We start from the raw sequence: 16,635 nt of genomic DNA, 5'->3' as shown, positions 1-16,635 counted from the left end.
GTTTCGACTTCCCTCGCAAATCTTTCAAGCATTGGTCCAGAGCCTCGAGCGATTTTTTGTGTGCCTTTGTGCACTCGTCCCAAATAATAAGTTTGCATTGCTGCAATACTTTACCCATCCCAGATGGTTTGGAAATATTGCACGTGGGAGTTTCTGTAGAATGCAAATTCAGAGGCAATTTCAAAGCGGAATAAGCAGTTCTTCCACCAGGCAGCAACGTTGCGGCTATTCCGGATAACGCAATTGCCAACACTATATCATTTTTTGATCGAATTGATGCCAGAATCAGTTTTATCATAAACGTTTCACCAGTACCTCCTGGCGCATCCAAAAAGAAAATTTATCCAACGTTGTTATCGACACAATGCATTATCGTATCATAAATGTCTTTTTGTTCCGACGTTAACTTGGAAATGTTATTTTGTACTTACGACAATAGATCACTCGTACTGTAACTTTGTTCATGATCCAATTCTACACATGTCGAAACAGCAGCGATACGGTTAGATGAAGGCGTTCCCAAATCCTGAAGAGGTTTGTTTGCCATACGTACGCACAAATCTTCTATAATAACTAAAGTGTAGTTATAAATTTCTGATGTAAAATCAAAAGTCATATCTGACGTCTCTAACTGTTTTCGATGGAGTATATCTTCGGACATTTTTGACTTATATTTTTCCCATAACTCTGTAGGAGCTGATGGAGAGCAAGTTGTTAAAATGATGCCAAACAATGCACGAATTTGACTTGGGGTTGACGTTTCGCACACGTCATTGATGCAGTTATCCCAGTGTTGGTCATTCTCCAATAAATTCAGAGCTTGGCATGCACTACGGTAAGTGTCATGTATAGTACCGTTTACAGTTCTCAGATAGTCGAAGGATGTCGGTCCGTGTACATTCACCAAAAGCAGGCGTAGAAAGAAGCATTCATGTTGATTGGGGTGAACGGTGTAGAGTCTTCCTATCGTGGTATCTTTGAAGATGGTAGGTTGGTCGTCGACTGACTTACCCTGTTTTCGACGTTCAAATACTTTATTTTTAGTATTCCACGTGTAATACGAAGGCACTTCAGTATACAGCAGTTTTTTTGCAAAAGAATCATTTTTGCTAAGCGAAAAGAAACCGGTTAACTTTGTATCCGGTGGATTCAGGGCTCTTTGTTGCACGTTGGTTTCCGAGAAATAAACACGTTGACCATTCTGTAAATGTACCGCTAAGTGAAAAACAGCTGGACTACGTTCATGTATCGGAAATGAAAGAATTCGCCAAACAGCTTCATTACTGCTTATGTATCTTCCAGCCTGATATTGTACGATTTCGTCGATATCTTTGATTTCGGGCTACAAGCCAAAAACTGCCATGTCACTGCCTTTGTTGACGTATTTACATATGTATTTGATTGCCTTTACGGATTTACAGTATTCAACGTTAATGTGTGCATTAAATGTTTTTGATAATAATGGGGAATATGGAACAACCCACTGGTTATCTACTTGGATGGTGGTACCGTTACGCTTCTTTATTATTGCTGTTTTACCGCCATCTTCAGTAGATCTTCTTCTATATTGTGGGTAACCATCATTGCCAGTAATTGTGTTGGATACTAAAAGTCGAGGATATTGCTTTGTGCACCTTTCTTTGGCCATGCATGGTGAATTTTCGTTCAGTGCACTGCAAGGTCCATATATCATATTTTTTGCAATAATATCATGTAACCCCTTATCGACATTTTCATCAGGTATTAAAGCGGAAATCACATCATCAATTTCGTTTGAAGTAATTTTTTTATGTAGCCAGATTAGTATATGTGCGTGTGGCAAACCTCGTTTTTGCCATTCCACTGAGTACATCCAGCATCGCACTGGCCCAAACACTTCAAGTTTTACTATGTAGTTTATCAGTGATTTCAACTTTTGCCGGAAGACACGGGCCGTAATGTCATGTCTGTGAACCGCCGATTGTCCTTGAAGTAAAAGCTGCAGTATCTCGTCCCAAGATTGATTACATGTAAATGTAATAAATAAATCTGGACGACCATAGAGACGAACATACGCAATAGCATCTTGAGCATATTCATGCATATGACGTGGACTGCCAGCATATGACGAAGGTAAAATTGTTAATCTTCCAACGTTTGTGGTATTACCGTCAGTTATAACTGCATCTCGCAAATGAATGTATTGTTCAGAGCGGAGCTTGGTCTGGAGAAAAAATTCACGGCATTTTAAAATATAATTTTCTTCATCCTGCCGAATCATTAGTCTATAGGAATAATAATGCATTGAACTGCATTTCTTATTCATTTCTTTGTTAGTGGCTGGATTCATCAATTTAATATTAAAGTGATAGCCGTCGGCTCCATCCCAAAAAATGATAGGATGTTGTAGGGCATCGTAGCATCGATGAGTTTCAGCAATTCTTAACAACTGAGCGTTTTGCTTATGAAGAATAATATCTCGAGGTAAAAACTGATCACCGACCATAACGATTGCCACTTCGTCGATAGTTGGAGGATTGTATCTACGCACGTGTTGGCCAGGAGGCGTTTTGTCAGCGGAAATAACAATTTTTTGCGTATAAGTAGGCATCAAATCGATGGCTGTTTTGAACAGACGCACTAAATTATTATTTTCGTGGAAAAGATGTTGCAATTGGGAAACGATTGTCCTTTCAACGTTGGGAGAAATTTCGCAACATGCATTCAATTCAGAATTTCTATCACTGATGAAGTACAATTGTAAAAATTTATGATTCTCGCCTGAGAATGGTAGAAGGGACCCTGTTCTATGATAAATTTGCCCTTTTACTTTGAAAGTAGACATAAATTGATCTGGATTTTGAATTTGGGTTCCAAACGACGTCATTTGGAAACATGAATTATATTTTCTGATTTGTTTCAAAAAACGCTTAGATTCTGACGTAGTTCCAGTAAGAAAAGTCTTCAATGGCTCTGGTGGTGCAGCCAATAGAGGAAGTTTAACTTTTCCTGAGGTGCAACACATTCCCATTGTTTCACCATTGAATTTCAAAGCCTTGCAATAGGGACAAATTTTAGACATAGTCCCGATTTGAACACATCTACTCAAGCTATAATCATCGACTGGGCTGTACCTGAATGCCAGGCGATAACTTTCAGGTTGCTCTGATTCCTCGGCACGCTTTCTTTTCTTACTTTCTCTATCAGCAGCAAGCCTGATTTCTTGCTGTTCTTGTGATTCCTCTTCACGCCTTCTTTTTTCTCTTTCTCTTTTAGCAGCAAGTCTGGTTTCATGTTACTCTGGTAGTTCCTCGGCACGCCTTCTTTTTTCACTTTCTCTTTTAGCAGCAAGTCTGCATTCGCGTTGCTCTGGTAGTTCCTCGGCACGTTTTCTGTTCTTTCTTTCTCTATCAGCCTCAAGCCTGTTTCCTTGCTGTTCTTTTGATTCCTCGGCACGTTTTCTTTTCTGACTTTCTCTATCAGCAGCAAGTTTTTTGGCATAGATTCTTTGAGCATCTTCCTCGGCTGTTGCCATTGTAAGTTCATCAGTCATTTTAAAGTTAAACATTAATAGATTTCTACGTGAACGCATGTCTTATATATCTTTAATGACGTCACCGTCATAACAAAAATGACGACAACTAACTTCATGACGTATTTTCCCATGGGCAATTTTATTTTGCATGTTCAAGAGTCGGTAAACCTGACAATCTATTTATATGCACAGACCATGGAACATCGAAGAATGTTGTATATTCGCAAGTTTTACATAGTTAAAAGCATATATATATATATATATATATATATATATATATATATATATATATATATATATATATATATATATATATATATATATATATATATATATATATATATATATACTAGCTGTTGGGGTGGCGCTTTGCGCCACCCCAACACCTAGTTGGTGGGGGCGCTTCGCGCCCCCCCCAAGCCCCCCCGCGCGCGTAAGTCGTTACGCGCCATAATAGTTACGCGCCATTGTAGTTGTGTCCCTATGTCCCACCTGTGAATATAGATAGATATATATATATATATATATATATATATATATATATATATATATATATATATATATATATATATATATATATATATATATATATATATATATATATATATGGTTTTAACTACGTAAAACTTGCGAATATACAACATTCTTTGCTGTCCCATTGTCTTTGCATATAAATAGATTGTCAGGTTTACCGACTCTTGAACATGCAACATATAATGGTCCATGGGAAAATAATCTGTATTCAGATCTATACCTCATGATTCTAATGATTGCCCTTGAGCTTTGTTGATGGTGATTGCTAATCGACCATTCCCTGTCCCGGTGTCCCGGTCGTCATTTACATCCCCCTGTTTCCCCCGGTGTCCCCGTTGTAGTTGTGTCCCTGTGTCCCGGTCGTCATTTATATTCCCTGTGTCCCGGTCGTCATTTGTATCCCGGTGTCCCGGTCTGTATATACATTCGTTTTTTAGTTTTGTTTTTCTCCTTTATTTTTTTCCTTTTTTTTTCTTTTTTAGCTTATTTAGATTTTTAGATTTTTTAGTTTTTTTATTAGTTTTTAGTTTTTTTTTCTTTTTAGTTTTTTTGTAGTTTTTACCTTCTTTTTAGTTTTGTTAATTTTTTTTTTTACTTATGTCCTGGTCGTCATTTATACTCCCTGTGTCCCGGTGCTTTGTTGATTGCTAATCGAACATTCCTTTTGTCCTGGTCGCTTTCTCTTTGAGTTTCGTCATTTATTTTTTTCTTTTTTAGTTCTTTTAGTTTTTACCTTTTTTAGTTTTTTTTTAGTTTTTTAGATGAAAATTTTTTTTAGTTTTTTCCTTTTTTTCTTTTTAGTTTTTTATTGGTTTTTACCTTTATTTTAGCTTATTTTTCAGTTTTTTCCTTTTTTTTAGTTTTTTTTTATTTTTTATTTTTTTTAGTTTTTTACCTTTTTTTAGTTTTTTTTAGTTTTTTAGTTTTTTAGCTTTTTTACTTTTTTTATTAGTTTTTAGTTTTTTTTGTAGTTTTTGCCTTTTTTTAGTTTTTTCAGTTTTTTTTTTAGTTTTTTATTGGTTTTTACCTTTATTTTAGCTTATTTTTCAGTTTTTTCCTTTTTTTTTAGTTTTTTTTAGTTTTTAGTTTTTTTAGTTTTTTACCTTTTTTTAGTTTTTTACCTTTTTTTAGTTTTTTATTTTTTTTATTTTTTTTATTAGTTTTTAGTTTTTTGTAGTTTTTGCCTTTTTTTAGTTTTTTTAGTTTTTTAGCTTTTTTATTAGTTTTTAGTTTTTTTTGTAGTTTTTGCCTTTTTTTAGTTTTTTTAGTTTTTTAGCTTTTTTATTTTTTTTATTAGTTTTTAGTTTTTTTTGTAGTTTTTGCCTTTTTTTAGTTTTTTCAGTTTTGACGTCACCTGATCCAGTTTTTTCAGGTGACGTCACCTGACACATCCACAGACAGACAACTTATTTTTATATATATAGATATATATATATATATATATATATATATATATATATATATATATATATATATATATACTAGCTGTTGGGGTGGCGCTTCGCGCCACCCCAACACCTAGTTGGTGGGGGCGCTTCGCGCCCCCCCCCAAGCCCCCCCGCGCGCGTAAGTCGTTACGCGCCATATTAGTTACGCGCCATTGTAGTTGTGTCCCTATGTCCCACCTGTGAATATAGATATATATATATATATATATATATATATATATATATATGTTTTTAACTACGTAAAACTTGCGAATATACAACGTTCTTTGCTGTCCCATTGTCTGTGCATATAAATAGATTGTCAGGTTTACCGACTCTTGAACATGCAACATATAATGGTCCATGGGAAAACAATCCGTATTCAGATCTATACCTCATGATTCTAATGATTGCCCTTGAGCTTTGTTGATGGTGATTGCTAATCGACCATTCCCTGAGTCGCCATCGTCATTTATATATCCCCCTGTGCACCCCGGCGTCCCCTTTGTAGTTATGTCCCTGTGTCCCGGTCGTCATTTATATTCCCTGTGTCCCGGTCGTCATTTGTGTCCCGGTGTTCCAGTCTGTGATTTCTCTTTGAGTGTCCCGGGCGTCATTTATATTCCTTGTGTCCCGGTGTCCCGGTCGTCATTTATATCCCCCTGTGCCCCCCGGCGTCCCCATTGTAGTTGTGTCCCTGTGTCCCGGTCGTCATTTATATTCCCTGTGTCCCGGTCGTCATTTGTATCCCGGTGTCCCGGTCTGTATATACATTCGTTTTTTAGTTTTGTTTTTCTCCTTTATTTTTTTCCTTTTTTCTTTTTTTCTTTTTTAGTTTATTTAGATTTTTAGATTTTTTAGTTTTTTTATTAGTTTTTAGTTTTTTTGTAGTTTTTACCATTTTTTTTGTTTTTTTAGTTTTTTTTTTTTACTTGTGTCCTGGTCGTCATTTATACTCCCTGTGTCCCGGTCGTCATTTGTGTCTCGGTGCTTTGTTGATTGCTAATTTATATTATATTTATATTTATATTTTTTATATTTATTAATATTTTTTTAGTTTTCTTTTTCTCTTATTTTTCAGTTTTTTCCTTTTTTTTAGTTTTTTCTTTTTTAGTTTTTAGTTTTTTTTTGTTTTTTAATAATTCAGACGTTATATGCGGACAAACACGACGTCACTCGACAGACAGACAGACAGACATAACCCACAAACAACTTATTTTTATATATATTTATTCATATTTTTTTAGTTTTCTTTTTCTCTTTTATTTTTCAGTTTTTTCCTTTTTTTTAGTTTTTTTCTTTTTTAGTTTTTAGTTTTTTTTAGTTTTTTACCTTTTTTTAGTTTTTTTTAGTTTTTTTAGTTTTTTAGCTTTTTAAGTTTTTTTATTAGTTTTTATTTTTTTTGTAGTTTTTGCCTTTTTTTATTTTTTTCAGTTTTTTTTTAGTTATTAGATTTTTACCTTTTTTTAGTTTTTTTTAGTTTTTTAGCTTTTTTAGTTTTTTTTTCTTTTTAGTTTTTTTTGTAGTTTTTACCTTTTTTAGTTTTTTTCTTCTTTTGTATTAGTGTGAAATAATTCAGACGTCATATGCGGACAAACATGACGTCACCTGATCCACAGATCCACAGACAACTTATTTTTATATATATAGATATATATATTTCTATATTCACAGGTGGGACACAGGGACACAACTACAATGGCGCGTAACGACTTAGCGCTCGGGGGAGCGCGAAGCGCCCCACCAACTAGGTGTTGGGGTGGCACGAAGCGCCACCCCACAGCTAGTCTATACATATATATATTCTAAAATGGGCCTATAATCTATATATATAGATTAGGGGGGAGCAGTTGAAGTTCTCTGATACAAATAAATGAGTAGTCTTTAATAGGATTCAGGATAAAATTAATTCTAAATGTAGGTCTATGTCTAGGCTATTTCATAGCTGTCCCATTAGTGATTTAATCAGAAAATTGTAAATAGCCTAAACTATTAGACAAGCTACTTTTTGTTATCTTAGAGAGAGGTTAGGAAAAGTAATGATTAGAGGGAACAAATAAATCTAAAATTGAGATTGTTGAAATTGAAAATTTTGGGTAAAATAAGATTCAATGGTAATAGGAAATGTGCATTCCCAATCTCTATTCCTAAAAACACACCTTTCTAAATGATAAGAAACCTTTGTTCTGTGCATCACTGCCTAGCCTACTACCCTTTGAAAGCTAGGTCTAGCTCTCTATAAAACCTTAATATTTTATAAGCACAGACAAGATTAGGCTACTTACTATGTCCTAAATCTGAAGTAATCTTCAATATAACAGTATTTGTCTTCTCTCTGCATATAATTTCGTAAGTTATTTTCAGTATTTTCCATCTGAAATTTCTGAACTGAACTTTCAACTGAGTATCAGTTGAACTGAACTTTCAAACTGAATAGACAACTTCAATATCAATATGAACTTGAATCCCACCCTCTTCCCTGGGGACTTGATAGGCTTCCTTGGAAATATTAATCATACGTACTCCACTATTAACATAGTTATCTACAAAACCCATCTCAGGTAGTTACATGCACTTGTTCGTCCAATTTTAAAAAATATACGAGACTGGCGTCAATTGTCCTCAGTAATCTTTTTGTTTTCGGGGTTAGAAAGTGCAAGCCCACGGACAAGTAATCCTGAGCATTCGAGGGGGTAATCCGGCTAACCTCTGACGTCATGTGCGTCTCATAAAACGCTTGGATTAGTCAGATAAGTAATCGGACAACTAAAAGAACATGGGTGGGGCAAGGCTTCTACGCTACAGCGTTGTCAGAACATTTAGACAAATTGTACGAGTTTTCCAACCAAGATTGGGCCACAAAAGATTAAATTCTGTCACCAAACTATTACTATTAACAACTCACTATCGCACAAAATTCTCCGAGGTCAACGCAGCTACAAACTTTCCTCGTTCATGTCAATCCATTCAAAGTATCCTTCTTTACATTCTCCCAGGATGCCGGAGAACAAAAGACGGAGCATTCCCTATTTAAAACTTTACTTGACCACTGCTGCTCAACTCTTGACTAGAATCATTCACTACCTTAATGATAGCAGTGTATATAGTCTTGATCAATTGATGTGTTTATCAACAAATCCCTTCTTAGGGCTAGTGGTGCCCGGGAAAAATTAATCACAGCACCCCTCCTGACTCAAATATAGGTAAAAAAGCCGAATCAAAGTGCGCAACCTCCTGCAGAGGTTTCCCCCGGCCTTGTTACCCTTGGCAGCTGCCAGGGTTAGCCCTGCCTTTGAATTTATCTTGTTTATTTTGTATCACAGACAACACTATAGCGTCGCTTATAGTAAAGAATACAAGTCTTCAGTGTTTTATTATTTTTTTTCTGCAAAGGTACTTTATATGGATGGGGTATTCGTATAAACTCAGGAGCAGACTAAGCTAATTGGAAATTCAGAGTTCTAGTCCCGTTTTTAATGTTCAAAGTAACTATTCTTCCAGGTTCGACATCCCCTGCCCCTGAGGCAAGGGCTATAAATTATACTAGCCTACTTATCTATTGTTAACATAAAAGGTTTATATAGAAGCAGTGGTTGTTTTAAATATAAAAGAGGCTTATTTGTTTGGAAATACAATAGTCAAATGTGACTATAGGGTAACCCCCTCCCCTCTGACCTATTTTCTCCAAATACATCAGATGAAAATTTTTATATAGCCAATTTGCTCAAAATAGTCCAAAGATCACATAACAAAAGCTCTGGGGTCGACACAACCTCCTAGAGCCCGGTGACAAGTGTTGTAAGTTATGCTCCTGGGCAATATAATTTTGTATGAAAGGGGTGGTTGCATAAACTTTGGAAGGGGCTCATTTCATTGGATCTTGAACGTCTGAAGGGGATCGTTTGATTGGAAATCGTTAGTTCTAGTGTCCTTTTTGAGAGTCAAAAGTAAGTGGAGGGCAATTAGGCCCCCCTTCACTCCTTCTTTTCACCATACGCACCAGTTAAAAATTTTGAGCTAGCTATTTCGTCCAAAATAGTCCCGAGATCATACAGCAATACTTCCAAGATTGACACAACCTCCAAAGCCTAAAGGGAATAATTAAAAGGTTTTTATCGAAAAGATTGTCGAGTAAACTTTGGTGGATACTAATTTAACTGAAAACTTGAAAGTTCTAGTTCACTTTTTAAGAGTAAAAAATGATCAGAAGGCAACTAGCCCCCCCCCCCCCATCCTCTATTTGTTAATTGAATCCGACCAAGATTTTGAGGTAGCCATTTTGTTGAAATAGTCGACAGATCATAAAACGATGCCTCAAGGGTTGATACAACCAGCCCCCAGAGCCCAGGGGGTAGGGGTTGTTAGTTAAAAGTCTATGTATAATTAGTTTTACAAGTGATGTCTAAACAAAAATTTATACCGATTATTTAAACACAAAACGACTAGAAATCACTGTTAAAGAATAAATAAAACCCAAAACGAACAGAAATCAAAATTAATGATCATAGCAAACACAAAGATAACTTGTGAAAATACAGATGAATAAATTAATCTTAAGTAGCTTGAATGTTCTATTATTTATTTCCAGGATGCCCTTCACATTGAAAGGTTGGTCGTATAAACTTTGGAGGTGGCTCATTTTACCGGGAATAAGAAGTTATAGATATTTTTAAGAGTCAAAAGTGATCGAAGAGCCACTACCCCTCCCCCAAGCTTTCTTTTCCAAAAACGTATCTGATCAAAATTTTCAGATAGCCATTTTCTTCAGAAGAGCCCAAACTTTAAAGGGCTATTTTTCTGGGGCTGACAATCCCCCTCAAAATTTTTAGATAGTCACTTGGTTCAAATCAGTCTTAAGGTAAAATAACTGGTGTAAATGTATGAGCATTTAACTACATAAGGAGACATGTTAAGAAAACAATTATTACTTTTTAATATACAAAATAATCCTAGTTACCATATTTTATAGCGGGAGGACCTTTATCTTAGTAGCATGGGGTTAGACACCTCAGGGGGGACATAATTTATTCCATCACTATAGCCTCAGTGGGTCCAGGAGGGACATATTATATTCCATCACTATAGCCTTAATGGGTCCAGGGGGAACATAATCTACTCTATCTCTATAGCCTCAACAGGTACAGAGGGAGTATTATTTATTCCATCGCTATATCCTTAATGGGACAAGTAGTAACATAATTCGCTTCATCAATATAGTCTCAACAGGTACTTAGTGTACATAATTTGTTCCATTGCTATAGCCTCAAACGGTCCATGGGGAACATAATTTATTTTATCATTATAGCCTCAATCTGTCCAGGCAGAACATACTTTATTTCATTGTTATAAGCTCAACAGATACAGGGGGAACATAATTTATTCCATCGGTATAGCTTCAATTGGTCCAGGGGGAACATAATTTCTTCCTTAGCTATAGCCTCAACAGCGCCGACAGATACGCAATTTATTCCCTCACTATAGCCAAAACAGATACGACAGATACATAATTTATACCATCGCTATAGCCTCAATGGCTACAGGAGATATATAATTTATTTCATCGTTATAGCCTCAACAGGTCCCAGAAATACATAATTTATTACATCAGTATAGCCTAATTAGGTCCAACAGATACAAAATGTACACATTACTGCCGGTGAACACTTAATATTCTCTAATTCCCTTCGCAGAGTCAGACACATACACAAACAAAGACAGGTACAGAGACACAGAGACAGGCAAACACCCGCTCAGACGCACAGGCACCAAGAGAGAGAGAGATGTAAACAGTCATTCAGAAACACAGGCACAGAGAGTGGGAGAAACAAAACAAAAACAGAGATACAGATTCAGATACACAAAGACAGACAAAGGGACAAGCAAACAGCCACTAAGATACTCAGGCAAAAAGTTAAAGACAAGCAAATAGCCGCTCAGAACACTTTGCTTCGCACCACCCTTTTCGTTACTTGGACAAGTTAAACATAGCGCTACACTTTTCATCAAGATTGCACTCCATTTATGGGGTGTTTTATCCCTTTTTCTAAAATAACAATGAATATTATTATTTTGGCGAATACAAAAATATGTAAAAAATAGGAATGGATGTATGCATTTTAGTTTCGAAGCTAGCAATAAGGGAGGAGCTATTTTTTAAAGAATTAACTGTACATCTGTTAACTTAATTTGGCTTAAAATAAATATGTCACACTTCAATATTATTTTTTCCTCGGTATATACCACTTTGAAAAAAGCTCATTCTCCAAAGAAGATGAATACGAGGTTTCTTTTTTAGAAGAATTTTGAATTTAAGAGATGTTTTTCTGCCGATTTATTTCTATTTTTGAGAGGCTTTAATGCCCATAATGGCTTCTCTCGGGAGGACTTCTATAGATGGGTGTACATCCTAAAGGATGTACAGCCAGAAACAAGTTTATATTTTTAAAATGAAGATCCCACAAAAGACGAGTAAGGGATACCTTAGTGAAAAAGAAATAAATGGGACGGACCTTTACTGGAGTTTGATTTAAGAAGAATTGTGAAGATGAGGATGGGTAAGAACGAGGTTCCGGAGGGGCAAATACGGCGGGCTTTATATTTTCTAGTGAGATTTCACAGTGTTTTTGATTATATTTTAGTAGATATGTCTCTTCTATGTTCTGTTTTATGGATTTTCAGGTTCGGTTTGTGGCTGGGTCTGATCGTAGGCCCGTTTTGGTTTCATTAAGATTCTTCAGTAGGAATCAGGATGAGTCGAGAGAAAAGACGCAAAAGTATTGTTGACCCATGATACAAAGGGAGTTTGTAAAACGAAGTCAGAACAGGAGGGAAAGAATTTTTTTTTATTTAGCTGAATCCCAGCAAGAATTGGAACAAGTATTCCCAAGACAAACTAGGAGACTCCTTAGAGTATGTAACCAATAGTGTATGGTATTCCACAGGGTGCCCAGAAATATACAGCCAAACCGGAAAGGCAAGTACACTAAATTTGATTCATAGCTAAAAAAAGAACCTTATTGCATAACACGCCTGCAGCAATGACCCCATATTCCGAAAAAAGTTTGATATCTCGCAGGAACCCTACATCCTCTTAAAAGGTCGAATCAAAGCAATTATCGCATATACACAAACAGTAGAGAATACTGAATCGACACTGAAGCCTAAAAATCTGTCAACTAACGTTGGCTAGTTTGACAACGTGCTGGACCAGCTTTGACACCATTGCTGGAGTTCTCAAAGAGCTAATAGATACAGACACGGACAAGATAATAAAAGTAAAAGCCAAGGTTCTGCATTGCACCATGCTTGGTTTTATTCTAATTCTAATGTTCTTAAGCCAAGTCTTGTTGAAGACGAAGGTTCTCGTAGAAAAGCTTCAGATTGAACAGCTTGATCTGGTGATTGCAAACACAAGACTCTGGGCAAAAAAAAAGACATCTAAGACATCCTTTGCACGAGAACACAGACCAAGGGGTAATCCTTCTTCAAGCTATACGATTCTTTGGGCTTGATTATGCTTTCGAGTTTTGTATTTGAAACCAGTGTTATGCTAATTAGTGGTGAAGAAACAGTCAGTAAACATGGGCAATCGATCATAAAAACCCCTCCCCCACCTAAACATTGTACCTAGTAACGCCCTTGAAGACAAGAAAATTTTTACGAACTATATTAAAAGGAGAGAGAGAGAGAGAGAGAGAGAGAGAGAGAGAGAGAGAGAGAGAGAGAGAGAGAGAGAGAGAGAGAGAGAGAGAGAGTTTAAAATAAGAGCTCTCAGCCACGATATTCTTCTAAAGATCAAATTTCATTGAGATCCGATCACCTGTTCGTAAGTTAAAAATACCTCATTTTTTCAAATTTTTCAGAAATAACCCCCCCCAAGTATCCCAAAGAGAGCGGATCCGTTCCGTTTATGTCAATCATGTATTTAGCACTTGTGTTTATTTTCCCACCAAGTTTCATCCCTATCCCTCCACTCTAAGTGTTTTCCAAGTTTTAGGTTTCCCCCTCCCAACTCCCCCCCCCAATGTCACCAGATCCGGTCGGGATTTAAAATAAGAGCTCTAAGACACGATATCCTTCTAAACATCAAATTTCATTGAAATCCGATCACCCGTTCGTAAGTTAAAAATATGGGAAAACGACTATTTATAATTTAAGCTGGTCTCGTCCCTGATACGCCTGCCAAATTTCATCGTCCTAGCTTACCTGGAAGTGCCTAAAGTAGCAAAATCGGGACCGATAGACCGACAGACAGACAGACCGACAGACAGACAACGAGTTGACATCTGATAAAAAGACTCATTCTGGAATTTTGTTGATTAATATTCCTCAAAAGCGAACTACTAGCTTAAATGAATGTATCACAGAACATTTTCAGCAAGAGCATCTTTTCGATAGTATTTGCTCTTCCTGTAACACACAAGGATCGCTTCAAAAAACAGAAGTAATTGAAAACTATAATGATTATCTAATCCTATCCCTGAATCGTTACTCTTTCGACAGACAAAGTAATTCTGTAGTAAAAGTTAATACTTGTCTTTACAAGATTAATGAACGCTCAGTCGAAATCGGTGACACTTCTTACACAGTAGTGGGATTTGTTTCTCACATCGGTGCTTCAGCTAACTCAGTCCATTATGTCTACATTAGACGATGCACTATGCACAAATGGATTCTTTATGACGATCAGATGTGAAAACCAATTAGTATTGATCCCGAAAAATATTCCCAAAACGTTTATTTCCTATTATTGAAGAAAAAATCATCAATGACTCACATCAATCCGGAAAAAATTTGGAAACAACTAAACAGGCTAAATGAGACGGTCAGAGAAAAGAAAAGACAAGAAGATAGAGCTGAAAAAGAGAAAAAACGCCATGATATAGAATTTCGTGAAAAAGAAAAAGAAACAGACAGGATAGAAAAGGAACGAAAACGTCAAGAAACGGAAATCAGACAAAATAAAAGACAAGCAGATAGAGCTGAAAAAGAGAAAAAACGTCAAGATGTAGAATTTCGTCAAAAGGAAAAAGAAACAGACAGGATAGAAAAGGAACGAAAATGTCAAGAAACGGAAATAAGACAAAATAAAAGACGAGCAGATAGAGCTGAAAAAGAGAAAAAACGTCAAGATGTAGAATTTCGTCAAAAGGAAAAAGAAACCGACAGGATATAAGAGGAACGAAAACGTCAAGATGTAGAATTTCGTCAAAAGGAAAAAGAAGCCGACAGGATAGAAAAGGAACGAAAACGTCAAGATGTAGAATTTCGTCAAAAGGAAAAAGAAACAGACAGGATAGAAAAGGAACGAAAACGTCAAGAAACGGAAATCAGACAAAAAAAAAGCAAGCAGATACTAATCGGATGGCAGCTAAGCGTATTAACGAGAACTTCTGACGATCTGAAAAGATTATTGATAAACTACAAAAGCGAGCAAACAAAACATTGCAAAGGGACGAACAAATTAAAAAATTCCTCACAGTCAAAGAGTCTGGCCCAACTTTTGTCTGCAAGTCTTGTACGAAACTCTGCTATCGTGTCAACACAACGAAGCTATTACCTATTCTTCAAAAAATATCATATTCTAAAGAGGAAGTTTCTCTAGACGTAATGGCATTGGGAGAAATAAACGAGAATACATGGGTGTGCCTCACCTGTGCAATGTATATAAAAAGAAATAACATTCCCCCATTATCAATTCTAAATGGAATGACCATTCCTACTATCGATCCTGTAATATCAACTCTTAATTCAATGGAAGAAAGATTAATTGCCTTAAATATCCCATTCATGCAAATTAGATCCCTCCCTCGTGGGAGACAACAGGGATTGAGAGGAAACATTGTAAATGTTCCTGCAAACATCACAGGTACCACCTCAGCTCTTCCGAGGACAACTGCTAATTGTCAAACAATATTCATTTCACTCAAACGAAATTTAGCATATAATCACGACTATCGACACGGAAATATCAGACCACAAAAGCTTTTACAGGCATTAAATCATCTATGCTCAACAAGTGATTTCTACAAAGAACGGAATATATCAATATCAGTAAACGAGTTTGAATCTGTTATGTCTGATGACCAACAGATATCACAGGAAGAAACTTCTTTAAGCTCTTCAAGGTCAACATCACCGAACGAATCTCTACGCTTACCGGTTCACCAAACAATAGAGAACACAAACGAAAGATCTCAAACACCACAAACTTTAAATAACCCCCAAAATACTGAAGAAGTTCCGTCCGACCCGAATGCTTCTTTGTGGGAAGAAGTCGAAGACTCTCCAGAAATGATAGGAAATTTTGATACATTCTTAATCCCTGACGCCAGAGATCTCATCGATAAAATATGCGTAGCGCCAGGATCACAAAGTAGAGCTCAAGGTCATTTCTTTGACAAAGACTGCGAGATAAGCTTTTTCCCTACCTTATATGGCGGACAACCAAAATGTTGACCATCCAAAATACGAGTAACCGAAGCGGAATTCGTAAAATGGGAAATACTCAACATAGATTCTCGCTTTAGACAACACACGGAATATATATTCGTACAAGCAAAAAAAAAAAAAATGATAAGAGAAATTCAACAAAAGAGCCTGATTGTGCTTCGCAAATGTATTGGGAACAAACATTTAAAGGCTGGAGATTTTCACAATGGCACCTTTGTCCAGAAACATGTGAACTTAGACGAAGGTTTTAAAACTTTCAAAAACGTTAGAACAACGCCTGCATATTGGCAAGCAGCCAAGAAAGATTTGTTTGCTATGATACGAATGCTAGGCATCCCCACTTGGTTTAATTCCGTATCTTGCGCTGAAACAAGGTGGAATTTCCTACTCAAAATACTGTTTTTTTCCAACAAGGTTGGAATTTCCTACTCAAATTGATATACCAAAAAAAATTGGTATACCAATTTTGCAGTCGATGCAAAAATTTATGCCGACGAAGACGTTGAAGCTCTAACTTGGGAAGAAAAGTGCAGATTAGTACGCAGCGACCCTGTTACCTGTGCCAGACAGTTTCACCACATCGTGAACGCTTACGTCTTAAATCTTTTACAAAACAAAGATATACTAGGACACACAGACTATTTTTTTCTAGTAGAATTTCAACAGAGAGGATCTCCACATATTCATATGTTCATATGAGTCAAAGAT

The sequence above is a fragment of the Artemia franciscana genome, chromosome 3 (genome assembly GCF_032884065.1).
Source record: "Artemia franciscana chromosome 3, ASM3288406v1, whole genome shotgun sequence".
Taxonomy (NCBI): Eukaryota; Metazoa; Arthropoda; class Branchiopoda; order Anostraca; family Artemiidae; genus Artemia; species Artemia franciscana.
The sequence above is the reverse complement of the archived record's forward strand: the minus strand, read 5'-3'. Positions refer to the sequence as shown.